This window comes from Oryzias melastigma, linkage group LG10 (genome assembly GCF_002922805.2).
Source record: "Oryzias melastigma strain HK-1 linkage group LG10, ASM292280v2, whole genome shotgun sequence".
NCBI lineage: Eukaryota > Metazoa > Chordata > Actinopteri > Beloniformes > Adrianichthyidae > Oryzias > Oryzias melastigma.
Genome location: NC_050521.1, coordinates 22,837,614 through 22,851,496, shown reverse-complemented (window position 1 = coordinate 22,851,496; position 13,883 = coordinate 22,837,614). Strand labels below are relative to the sequence as shown.

The window sequence follows — 13,883 nt, the reverse complement described above, 5'->3', positions numbered from 1 at the left end:
GTGAGTTAACACAGCTGGGACCACCATGGAAACTGCGGACAAACCCATTTATAGCCCATGTTAAAGCCCACTTAGGTCCCACATGAAACCCATCTGTAATCATGATAGTAACATCAGTGGGGCCAGAGTGGGTCATGGGTGCATATCCCGGTTGGGACCCGTATTGACCCTGTGTTAGTCCCACTTCCAGCCCACATGGGAGACCTTATGGGGCCTATGTTGGTGCTAATGCTTCTTACCCACTTCGGACCTACATGAAACCCACTCCGCACCCACTTCCAGCCTATATGGGCAAACACAGCTGGGACCACCATGGAAACTGCGGACAAACCCATTTATAGCCCACATTCTAGCCCACTTAGGTCCCACATGAAACCCATATACAATCATGACAGTAACATCAGTGGGGCCAGAGTGGGTCTTGGGTGCATATCCCAGTTGGGACCCGTATTGACCCTGTGTTAGTCCCACTTCCAGCCCACATGGGAGACCTTATGGGGCCGATGTTGGTGCTAATGCATCTTACCCACTTCGGGCCTACATGAAACCCACTCCGCACCCACTTCCAGCCTATATGGGCAAACACAGCTGGGACCACCATGGAAACTGCGGACAAACCCATGTATAGCCCACAATCTAGCCTACTTAGGTCCCACATGAAACCCATCTGCAATCATGACAGTAACATCAGTGGGGCCAGAGTGGGTCTTGGGTGCATATCCCAGTTGGGACCCATATTGAGCCTGTGTTAATCCCACTACCAGCCCACATGGGCCAAAATATGGGCCCCACATGAGTCCCAATGTTACTTACCCACGTCGGACCTACTGGAAACCCACTCAGCCCCCACCTAAGCCAATGTGGGCTAACACAGTTGGGGCCACCACGGAAACTGCGGACAAAACCATTTGGGGCCCACATATTCTGCCCACTTTTAAACTATATGGGGCCCACTTGGTCTTGCTGGCTGGGACCCTATTGGTTTCTGCTCCCATAGTCTCCAGAATCCTCCTGTCTTTCACAACAGGACACAAGCTACATCTCATCTGTATCTCATCGTGCAGACACGGGACATCCGTGCACTAATGAGGACGCTGTCAGCAACAGATCCAGGCTCAGTGTTTTTGGGTGATTTCCGAGTTGCTGATGGAGGTTGTGTTTCCTGCCACCGCGTTGCTGTGGATGACAGCTAACGTGCTCCCTTTACCATTCTGAAAACTGCTGTAGATCAGTGTAAAACACAGGCTCAGTAAATCCTCATCCAGATTGTTTTCAGGAAGCTATCAGTGCTGACGGCTGCTGAAATCGAGGCCACCGATGGTGGCTGTGGAGCGCGTGTGAGGTAAACTGTGGTTCAACACTCCCTCTTGTGGCTCAACTGACCCGTTTTTACATTGAGCTCAAATCTATTTAAGACGTGCTGTTCTATTTATTGCCATGAAGCAAACGCAGGGAGGCGTCACCATCAACGCAGGTTTATGTGCTGCACTGGGTTTGAATTTAGGACGCCTGATACCAAACAGACACTTTTCAGCTCCGTCTTTGCTCAAATACTCAGCATAATATATATATTTTCTTTCTTTTTATTTGTTCTTTTCAGTTAGAATGTACAATACATACAATCTACATAAAAACAGGAGTAGGATGAAGACAAAGTCATATTTATCCCTACCCTATTCTTATTATTTCATCAAAACCAAAGAGCATTTAACAAACTGGTAATTTAATAAATATTTTACTTTGGTAAAAATTGCAAGATTTTTACTTTTCTTAACAGTTTCATTAATAATAGTTCCCAAAAATCTAAGCTCATAAACTCTTTCTATATTAAAACCATTCCATATTATCCAATCAGCATCTTTGATGTATGATCATTATGTCACAGTAGGAAAAAAATACTTATATATGACTAAATTAATGGCACAACTTCATCTATGGAGGTATTCATTCAACTTATAAAAAGCCCAAATCTTCTTCAGAAAATGCTTTGGTGTTAAAATTACAAATAATAATAATAATAATTAACTGAAGTAACAAGGGTTTATGCAGCTTGTGTTGTTCAAATGAGACATTTTCATAGCAATATATGTTCATTAAAAGAAAAGAAAGTTATTTTTAGTTATAAATTTAGAGTTTGAGAGTATCCATTAGCAGGGAAAACATACATTTTAATTAACTTTGAGTCTAAAAATGTTTAAGCAAAAGAGTTTGTGTAATAAAAAAGGATAGAACCTAATGAATTTTACTAAATTGTTTCGTAATTTGAAATAAAAGTTTCTTTTCAGGTCCTAAAAAATGTAAATTGGTCAAATTAGAGGCAAAAACCACGAGTGAATTGAGCCACTAGATGGCGCAAAACAAATGCAGATAAAGTCTTATTAAATGGTGTTATGTCATTTAAGTAACTGAATTATCAAGAGTAATAGACAGAGGATATTATATAATTATGCTATAGATTGAAATGGTGGGGGAAGTGTATTGGTATGGGCTGCTATTATGTATGTGTTTGATTGGAAACTTTGCTTCTTGTCAGTTCTTCAGAATAGAGCATGTTTGGAAAATTTTTGATAGATATTTTTATCACAAAGCTCATCTGCTTTGTTGAAACTTTAAAAATAGCTCAGCAGGAACAGGGAACAAGTACAAACGTCGGGAAATCAATGTTCCATCACACGCAGCAAAGCACTTGAGTCGTCCACTCATCATTAAAGCCCACCGATGAAAACATAATGGAGCGTCAGCCTGTCCAGCTGTGCCCAGCCTCACTCCCAGTGTCTATAGGAATAAGCTGTGGCCCCCGTCGACCCGTTCCAGGATAAAGCAGGCTTAGCTAATGGAGACAGCTGATCATTTCTGCACGTCGTCTCAGTTCATGATAAGAGTTTGAACAAACCCATTTCTCATTAGAGTTTCAACTCAATAAATTTGTTAAAAAAAATTACTTTTTCAGAAATTTTATTTTAAAAGATGCTTTAAAAATACAATAGAAGTAAAGCTATTTGACTGAAAAACTAGTTTAATTTGAATTTACAATTTCAATATCCCATGTAAGTCAGTGATGGTTGTCTTTAGAAAGCTAAATTTAAGAAATGTATATTTCTATGGATACAAAGATGAGACCATTATATTTAAAGTAACTAAAATTTCAATAAAACAAGTGAAAGTTGGATATTTTAACTGAAGAAATTAGGCAGAGATACCGGAAGGAACCACTAGAGGGAGTGTTTTGCTGAGAAATAACCCGGATGGATCCTGGTCCCACTTGATTGACACTTTGATTTATGGAACTTTGATTTATGGAAGTATTTTATAGTAGTTTATTTTTTAACACAAATTTTGAAAGTTATTTGGCAAAAGTTCTGTCTATTAAAACTATATTTAGTTATTTAAAGTTTTTTTTTTTTAAGCATTTCCCATAGATTTAGATTTAGTTCCCTTTCTCTACCTTACGTATTATGGGATATCTACTGTAAATTCCCAATTTAGTTTGTAGCAAAATGGCTATTTCCTGTTTTTATAACTAAAAATAGTTTCAGATGTAAGAGATAAAAAAAATAAATAAATGCATCAATAGATGGAGATAAATCCCCTTTTGTTCAATATTTGATTCTGTTTATGTTTTTTTTTTTTTTTGGCACCTCCAGGGATTTTATTTATTTATTCATATTTTTAATTTGCAAACCTTTCCTGAAGCTTTATCTGCTTCCAAGAAAACCCCAGTCACCTCATTTACTCGAATGCCACCGGCCATGGAAATTAACATGCAGGTCCTCAGTGTTTAATTGCATAATATATTTTAATTGATATAATACTTTCTAACACACGCTCCAGTCATTCGGTGGGTTATTAATCCTCCCATCGGAGAAGGACCGGGCGACTGCAAATGAAGATCTTGAAAGAGAAATCCTTCTCTCTGCTGCTGGTTTGTGTTTGCAAAGATTTTTCAGGATCACCGTGATGCTCTAAGCTGGGATGATGCCGTTGTTCAGGAGAGCATTGAAGTGATCTAAAGACAGAAAAGCAAAAGATTCATTGAACAGCTTATATGATCTGTTCTCTGAACTATAACCCCCCTAAGAACCAAAGATGACAAAACTGGAGGACAATTATCTAGTAAATCAGTAGTAATAATTATTGATATAATTCATTTATATCAGGGCAACCTTTAATGCAAAAAGAGCCATTTGGTTCAGTTTCCAACAGACTAAAACCCAGAAAGAGCCACCAAGTCCCGCTTTATTGATTGGAAAAATGCACTTTACTCATATTTAAGTAACCATTAAGCCATTCATTTATATAATGTAGCTTTAAATGTTTTCCAATAGTTCAATTATAGCAGTGTTTTAATTTTCTATACATAACAAATTCACTTTTGACAGCAGCACATACATGTTCCTTTCAAAATAAAATACATCCTCTAAAGAGCTTAACTGCAAATGACCAAAAACTGAAAAATAAGAAACAATTCAACCAAATTATTTGCATTTTTCTTCAAAGAGTCACATGTGGTTCTTGCAGTTTGTAGACTCCTGGTTTATATTTTCCGTACAATCTTCCTATTTTTGAATGATTTTGGTTTTGTGAATATCCCAATCTACCAGACTTTGCCAGCTTTTTCTTTCCAAAACCATTTTTTGTCCATCTTTTGCTATAAAATTATATATGGTTATATATGTTTGTTTAAGCGAAAACATAAAATATCAAATAAGATCAGAAGAGACTCAAATTACAGCTTCAATCTTAACTCTTTTTGCTAAAATAAAAACATTTTCTGGACATACTTAGAAAAGAAACGGCCCCCACAGTTGGTTGTAGAATTATTTGCACAACTTTTTTGACTCTAGTGAAAAGACAACAATTCTTGTGTGTGAAAATACAATTCACTTAGCCATGTTGGAGGGTTAAAACCACAAGTTTTATGTAGATTTAAACCCTGATCTTCACAAAGCTCCTTCAAAACTCTAGTTTTGCTGGTGTGTTTGGAGTGTTGTTCTTTAAGTGCTCTTGAGCTTGGCATCATAAAGAATTAATTATTTCTTTTTCCCACAGAAGTTGTAGCAGGTCTGACACAAAACTCTTTTTTTCTCTTCTAATATTCTCACAATTACCCACAAATCTTTGTGTTCGTTTTGCTTAGCTGTGTCTTTCCTTGAGTAAATACTTTTGTCTGGCTAAATGGGAAATTTTGATATTAAATGAGTAAAGTGAGGCCCGCTGTATGGTGACCTGCTTCTTTTATGACCTCCTGGCTCATTTTTTTAGAGTTTTTTGGTTGGTTTTTGGAAAGGTTCAGTGTTTCAAGTTTTCTCTATTTGTGACCAACGTCTCTGTGGAGCTCCAAATCCTGAGAAAAGAGTCAGTCAAACACATGTCAGTGACTTTGTTCACATCTTTTTGTGAATTGTCTCATTTGGAAGCATAATTTGCAATCTTTATTTGTCAGAAAATTTTTTAAGATTTTCTTTTAATTAATTTCTGACCAGCAATACTTAGGCATGAGGATGAAGATTAAAGTAATCACTTTAAAAATATATGATTTATATTCTTAATTTGACATTAAAATTTTGAATAAGTAGATTTGAAAAAAATGCTTCCTTTATAAACAAAATACTTACTTAAAAACTGATTATTTTAGTCACATGAATCGTTATTGGCAAGTAATTGAATTGGTTTGCAGATCAGGAGGTTGTTGCAAATTTGAAAATATTTCCATATATTTTTAAATTAATGAAAATAAAACAAGCACCAGGACTTTTTTATGTATTTTACCAAATAGATAAATCTCAAATCTTTTATAATTCCATGTAAAAATGTTTGGATGAGTGCAGCTGTGCAGTGTAGATGTGACTTGTTTGACCAAATGCACCTAAAATCCTCAGGAATTTGGTTTGACAGAAATAGGACATCTTCACCTCTGCAGCCCTAAATGTATCCTGCAATGCAAGCCTGCATGGAGGGCTGCAAAAAAAAGATGGATGGTTGAACCTCTGTGTCATTCCAGAATAATTTGATTTAAGTATTTTGTGTGCAACAACCATAACAGCCATCAGGTGAAGTGGTTGCTACTTTTAGCTAAAAGGCTTCAGAGGAGCTAATCGGATAAACCTGCATGGAAAAGAATGAGACCAGGAGATACAAACACAAAACTTTCTATTAGAGAAAAACAGCCTCTTGTTGTTTTATGTAGGCAATGTCAACATTCCTGCATGTCCAAAAGTAAAATTCTAAAATGTGAAACTGTTAAATGTGGATTTTATAGAAAAAAAAAAAAACTCCACATAGACTCAAATGAACAAAAACTATATCCAATATAGATTAAAAATAAAAATAGAGATTTTATTGCATTTAAAAAAAGAACAGAACAAGACTAATGTTGTGATCTTACAATGTTTTGTATGAACAAACATACTAACGCTGTATGAGTTGCAAAAAAGTTTGAAAATGTTCCATTTTTAATATTTTGGGAAAATGTTGCTCCAAAATGATAATTTTTTGACTTAGAGGTATTTTCATAAGAATGTAAAAGAATACTGGATTGAAAAAGTAAAATAAGAGCTACGTCTTTGTAAAATCTGTTTTAATTTTAGCAACACAAATGTGAAAAACTCTATCGATATAAGAAAAAATTGAAATATTTGGAAATAAAAAGCAGACTGGAATAAGAATGATTAAAACATTGTTATTGAATATGAGTCAATAAAAGAAAAAGTGATACAAAAAAAAGAAAAAATATGAAGTAATACTGTACAACAATTAGTTTTAATTGTTTGTCTCAAAAAAGAACTGCACATATAACGGTCAAAACAGGCTTTTAAAGGAAAGAGGATGATTGTTTTCTTTACATATTTTAAGTTATTATATCAAACATTTGCATTTGTAATTATTTATTTCTTTCTATTTTTTTCTCCATAAATGAAAGATAACCCCCAGAATTAACTTGGAATTTTAAAAAAGTGATTTAACACCTAATTTTCGCTAAATTATGCTATTGTTTAAAAAATGACCATGCATCTGTTTCAGTTAACATAAAAAAAAAAAAACAGTAAATCTTGAAGATCCAACATGCGTTTATGAAAACAATGAACGGAGCTCAACAACACTTTAATTTAGTTCTAGTAAAATTGTGAATAAATTCTGGAAACATTTAAAGCAAAACCAGCATCTTTAAGTTAAGTATTGTTTTAAAAAGATAGAATTTTCTGTTTTCAAGCTCTCCTTTGCTGAAAATAATTCTCTCTTTGTCACAAATGAGGCTGAACTTTTTTCGTTTTGTTTTGCTCTCTTGGATCCATTTTTACTTTTAGGCAAACACTGACAGAGTGTGAATCTGAGGATCAGACGGAACTGCTGTCACCTCGGGCGCAATCCAGAGTTCAAACAGTAGAGTAGAAGTCCCTGCTGGATGTGGAGCTCCGACTCCAGACAACAGAGATTCAACATTTGGATAAAAAAAAAGTGACACTTTTCTATTGCTAAGAACAAAACAGCAACAAATCCAATAAAAATGATTTCCATTTGATCTCAACTGAAAAGAAAAGGTTTAAAGATATTTCTGGAGTATGTTAATGTAACCTTTTATTTTACAGTGTTCACAGGTTGTTTTATCTTTAGTTTTTGTCAACAGATGTGATCGTTTAGAGCTGCTTCTCCCAATCCATTCTAGAGAGTTTTTAGCTCATTCTTAAGTAAATATGTTTATTAACAGCTTTTGCTCTGAAATATTTTTGACAGGAAAAGTAAAAAGTCTAATATTTCACTTTTAACACCAAACAGACACAAAGACAAATATTTGATAATATTTTGTAGATCTGACCTTCATTAATAAATAAAAGTCAAATAAATCAATTTCAAATGAACAAAATATTAGCAAATAGTTATGTTTTCCTCCATAATTTTTATCTTTTTATCTTTATCTTTTTTTTTACATGTTTCAAAATAACCCTTGAAACACTACAGGGTCCTTTTATTTTTATTTTATTCATTTATTTTACTTTTTTTTTTTACTTTATTTTAATTTGAACTGCATTATTTATTTGTGTATTTACTTATTTTAATTTTAATTTATTTTTTATTATTTAATTGTTTTATTATTTTATTGTAATTTTTATTAATTTATGTATTTATCTATATATCTTTTTATTTGAGTATTTTTTCATGTATTTAATTTAATTTAATTTAATTTTATTTTATTTCATTTCATTCCATTTAACTTTTCTTTACTTTGAATCACAATATTTATTTATGTAATTTATCCTATTATTTTTTATTTTTCTTTTTTTATATTTATTTGTTATCATTTATTCATTTATTTTTGTGTATTTTTTCATTTTTTTATTATATTGTATTTTATTCTTTTTTATTATTTTATTATATTTTTAATCATTTATATATTTTTGCATTTATTTATTTTTAATTTAATAATTTATTTGGTTTTTGCCTACTGTTAATTGCTGCTACAGGAAATAAACAAACACAAACAAAAGCCAAATTAACTTTAAAAGCCCAGAAAACAATCATTCTTGGGTTCTCCAGAGATAATTAAATAATTTTTGTTGTAGTTGATATTACTGAGATCTGATTACTAATGTTTATTTTAGCATAGTTTAACCTATAGTTTAGTTTAACCTATAATTTGTTTCATAAAATGATTAGATCAAATATCCTCAATCACTGCTATTCTCTCCAGCCTCGTCCGCCTGCAGGCCTGCCCTCCGTCATCTGTTGCTTCCATGTATTGTGACGGCGTTGGGCCGGCCCACACACCGGCCCCACCACGCTTGGGAGTTAAATTTAGGAGTAGATGAAAACAGAATTATTATAGAACCTCTGGAGCTAAAGATGGGAGATGCAATAAGACCGGCAACGCACGGAGGACTGAGAGACTGCACTCAGTTCAGTTCCCATGACAACCTGAGCGAAATTAGCAACAGAGTGAACAGAAAACTCCTGCTGCATGAATAGCACGACTCGGGTCACAGAAGTGGCCTTTTCATTTCTGGGAGTGAAGTGTGTCTGCAGCAATCTCTCTGCAATAAGCATCCGGCATCGGAGAACAAATGAACTTTCTCTGCATCATTCTGTTGAGATGCAGATGGATGAGAAACATCAGTGATACCACTGTGGAATGAAGCCCTTGAGGATTAATTTAGATTGTATCGTTGAACGTGTCACTCTCTCTCTGATATAAAAGCATTTTAGGGGGGTTGGAGTCACTTTCTCTCATACGATACATTTCCCGATACACGACTCACAATACAATACGTATTACGATAAATCTAAAGACTGTACCAGAACAAATTCTCACACAATCCACATTTTTTTAAGTTACCGGCAGCTAAGTGACATAGAGTTTCGGTTCGGTACCATCCCAAGTAAATCTTGATCATAGATCTGCATATGCTGAGATAAAGTTTGAGATAGTGTTATGTCTACTTACTTAGTCACATGATTATTTGTACACAAGGATTTTTAATGGCCTGTAGCCACGTTAGTAAGGTAAAAATGTTATGAACCGGAAAATGATAATTCATGTAAAGAAAATGGTAAGGTGGAGCCGGATGGAATTATATAAGTTCACTTCCTCCCACTCACTCACAGTTATCTTATGTCTGACATATCTTTCTAGGATGGGTTTGGGTGGAAAACAAGAGTCAAACGCTGAAGGACGCTCATAAATAATTAATTAAATATCCTTATATCGATATAAGTATCGGCAAATAAAATATCACGATATATCGCCGAATTGATTTTTCCCACAACCCTTACTAAGTTTGTCAAATGGAAACACAACAATTAAAAAAAAAACTTGCATTTATCGAAAAGGAAGCGCTTTCTCGAATTAAAACGAGTCACATGACCAACCGGATACTACGCTTACGCTGCAGGTGCCTCAAGAGATCCCACAGCATCAGCTCATCAAAAGTTGACTGTCATGACTGTCACCAACCACCATTTCCTAAAATCTCTTCATCCGTAGCCACTCCTACGCAGCTTATGGCGCAATGGCCTGAATATGACGCAGACGTCTCCTTTGATTGATGACGATGAACGCTGAATTTAACTTCTCCAAATCAAAGTATTGTTCAGATTTGTTGATGTGTTTTTTAATGTATTATCACACTTATTAATGGAAATGGTGTAATTGGGAAATTGTGTTTCTAGAATTTGGATACAATTTCGGAAACGCAGCTATTGTGTTTCAGGTCAACCACGGTGACTTTACGAGCTTAGAAACTGTCATTGCTGGTTTGTTGTTTGATATTTTTGACAAATAGGTGAGAATTTGTCGTTCCAGACCATCTCACTTTGTGTCCCGTCACCCAGCAGCAAGCAGAACAATCGTGGTTGAACCAGCAGCCTTCACGGCAACATGGAGTAGCTGATTGGTTCAGTCATCCACAGGGAGGACTCCCAAAGCCAAACCCTCCTTTAATAAGCATATTTACATGTAAACACTTAACATCAACCCCAAAATATAAATGTTTTAAAACGATCCAGCCTGACGAAGGCTTTCTGATGGGTGACCTATCACTTTAAGAATAGCAAAGCCCCTGGATGGGTTCTTCATGTTTCTCCCTCACAACATCTTTCTTCTGCCGTGTATGGCTTGTTGCCGAGGTAACAGGCCTAAGAACGGTTCAGTATTTCCAGCATTGCCAACTGAATCAACTGGAGCTGACATGCAGCTGACATCAACATGCTGCATGACAGGCTCAGGTATTTTCTCCCTGAAATGGCTCCACGAGTCAACAACCACCTGGTGCTTTGGCATGCTCTCCTTCTCTGAGAGACGTATCAAAGGTGGCGAGCCTGATATCATGCTTAGCTGCTCTGCGTGATCATCAACAAGGCAAACTAAGTGCAGCTCTCCTGCTTTGAGGTGTAAATCACAGAGATGATGGATACGTCCTTTTAAGCTGCTTCATTCTCTCTTGATTTCTGTGGAAAAACATCCTGTTTGTCCAGCAGAGGGCAGCCTGCACGACTGACATTCACAGCAGTTTTATTACACCTTTCTCTTTATCGAGCAGGCATTAAAGCTCACAGAACTGTAAATAATCGGCTTCTGATGCATTTATGCATTTTATAGCCTGATAACAAAAGGTTTTAGTCAGCAGGAGCAGCTCCTTCTTGTTTTCTTTCCCTCTTTCTAAATTGACCAGATGATTATTGGGCTGCTCTCAAAGCACACCAGTCAATTCCCGCCTGTCTCTGGCTGCATGTGCATTACTCCCCTGGCGTCCTCCTGATCCATCAGGAGCCAGCGGCTTTCTAAACACTCCGTTAATGGATAACTGTAGGTCGCTCGCAGAAAGACAGACTATTCAGCTCTCCATTAATTGTAGTAATGAATAAATAATTTACTGTTTGCTTCATAAGTAAAAAAAATCGTCTGTTTCCACGCAGAGGCAGATTTCATCGCAAATTCCTTCACTAGTCAAAAGATTGTAACGTCAAAGGAAATCATCCTTTATCAAGTTATTTTTAACTTGTGCTTTTTTGTGTGCATTTGTCCACAAAGTTTTAATCAAAATGCATTGTCACTCATTGTAACCAAACAGGAAAGCCTGAAAGTTGACTGATGCAACGCCTCGCAACAAACAACGTGTTGTAAGACAGTAAGGTTATTCACAAAATAAAAAAAATGTTTAAAAAAATGAAAATCAAAGTCAGTTTTCCTATAAGTTACTTGACGTTAAATTTCAAACATTTTAAGTCTTTTTTAAAGTCATGCATATAAAAAACTAAGACCTAATTTCCCATATTATGATCAAAACTGTAGATTCTTATCTTATTGTTTATGGTCTGTGTTGTAACGTGTCAGTGCATTTTTTTTTAAACCGGTGATATATTATGATTTGTGGTTTATGTCCGTTATTTGATCACTAAAAATTATACTTTTGACAAGAAATGTAAAAAACAATTTAAAGGCTGACATACCAAAATTCAAGTCTTTTTAAATGTATAATTTCCACATTTATAAATTCATTGCGTTTAAGACTTTTTAAGACCCTGCAGAAACCCTGATGTCCAGGGAAACATTCAAAGTCCCACTCTATTTTATTTTTAAAGCATTCCCAGTGGTATTTTAATTATAATTATGCAATTTTTAGCCAAAATGAAAAAAGGACTAATCAGAAAGTACCAGATGTTTCAGGTCAGGAGAAAATAATTTTCCGCCCACTGTTGAAAAGTCCAAATCTATGATAAAAATAAACTTATCTACAGTGAGGCTGTAAAAAGGTTTTCCTGTTTATTGTTTAGGGAGTTGTTTATATATATATATATATATGTTTTGATGCTATTAGAGCCCAGACCTAATCAGAAATATGAGTCATTTGTACAGTGGGACAAAGCAGTGACTGTTCTATTAAAGATATAAGAAGTTTTCATCTTCATCTTAGATACAGCTGGGAGAGACAAAATGAAAGAATCACATTCTGTGATTTTACAGAATTTCTTCATATGATGATGGAGAAATTCTGTCCTTCACAGACATGTCACTTCTACTCGATCCATGTATTTATGTCACCTGGTTACCTGTATAAGAGACACCTGTCCACACCCTAAAACAGCAAGATTAAACCTCTTAGACTAAAAAGCTGTCTAAGAACTCCAGGGACAAGACTGGGATAAAGTAATTTCTAATAAGAAAGCAGCTTGGAGAGTAAACATCTGCTGTTGGAGCAAGTATTAGAAAACAAAAGATCTCCTTACACCTAGATATCTGTGAAAGATCTCACCTGGTCAGGTAAAAATCATCTGGAGGACGGGGATAAACAACCCAGAACTACACAGAAGAACCCAACCTAAAAAGAGCTGGTTCCACAGAAACAAGGTTACTATAGTAACACACTAATATTTATGATGAACATTACAGACCCCATTTTCTTAAGTTGGATAACCTGCAAAACAGTGATTTCAACTCTAGTCCAAAATAAATACATAAATTAAAATCCACTTCAGTTTTTAGTGGATCATTTTTGCAGATTTATTATGTTTAATTTGAAAACAACATTTTTGGCCTTTGCAACAATTTCCAAAAATGGTATGATGGAGTTTTAGGGCCCTTGTAAAAGAAATTAAATTAATATATTTACGAAAAAAAAGTACCAATTTATGAGATATAAGTTGTAAATTTATCATTCAAATAGTTTAATTTTGTGTTTTTTTGTAAATAAAATTTGTCATTTCATGAAATTACAGTTGTTTGTTTACACACAAAGCAAAGCAGATTCTGAGAGATTCTTTAAGACTGTCATGTCCATCTCATTTCAGTGCATCAATTTAACAAGAAATGTTTGATGGTCCTTCTTGAAACATTTTAAACGCTAAATGTAACATTTTATTTTTGGAAAAGCAAGACCTTATAAAATTAAGATTACATTTACAGCTTTATTTTTGCAAGTGGTTGGTCAATTTTTCCCCCCTAAATTGTACAACTTTTATTGCATAATTGTAATAATAGTAGTTTTGATTTTTTTTACATATATATATTACTATAACTTTGTTTTTGTAAATTGTTGCATTTTTTTAAATAGCTGTTTTTCTCATAATTGTACAACTTTGTTCTTGCCAAATGTTTTCTTTACATGAATGTTCTACCTTTTTTCATTACTGTACAGCTTTTGACTATTTTCTCGTAGTTTGACAACTTTAGTCTTACCAATTGTTCCTTTATAAATCTGATACATTTTCCTCATAACTGTACACATTTCTTCACCATAAAACTTAGACTTTTTCCCAAAAATTCAGGACTTTTTCCCTTAAAATTTTGTGGGTTTTTTTCTTATAATTTTGTGACTTTATTCTCTTTTTTGTGTGTATAAAGTATTCCTTTTTAGATCCAGAATGTACTACTTTAATGTCCATGCAGCTGCTGG

The 13,883-nt window shown here is 34.7% G+C and overlaps 1 long non-coding RNA gene across 1 annotated transcript; it reads right to left on the bottom strand.

Moving 5' to 3' along the window:
- Positions 1-3,392: 3,392 nt before the first annotated feature.
- Positions 3,393-12,821, bottom strand: LOC118599295. The gene is made up of 2 exons (XR_004948597.1): positions 12,744-12,821; positions 3,393-4,006 (listed from the first exon to the last, which is right to left on the bottom strand). It is a non-coding gene; the product is annotated as an uncharacterized LOC118599295 (long non-coding RNA).
- Positions 12,822-13,883: the final 1,062 nt, after the last annotated feature.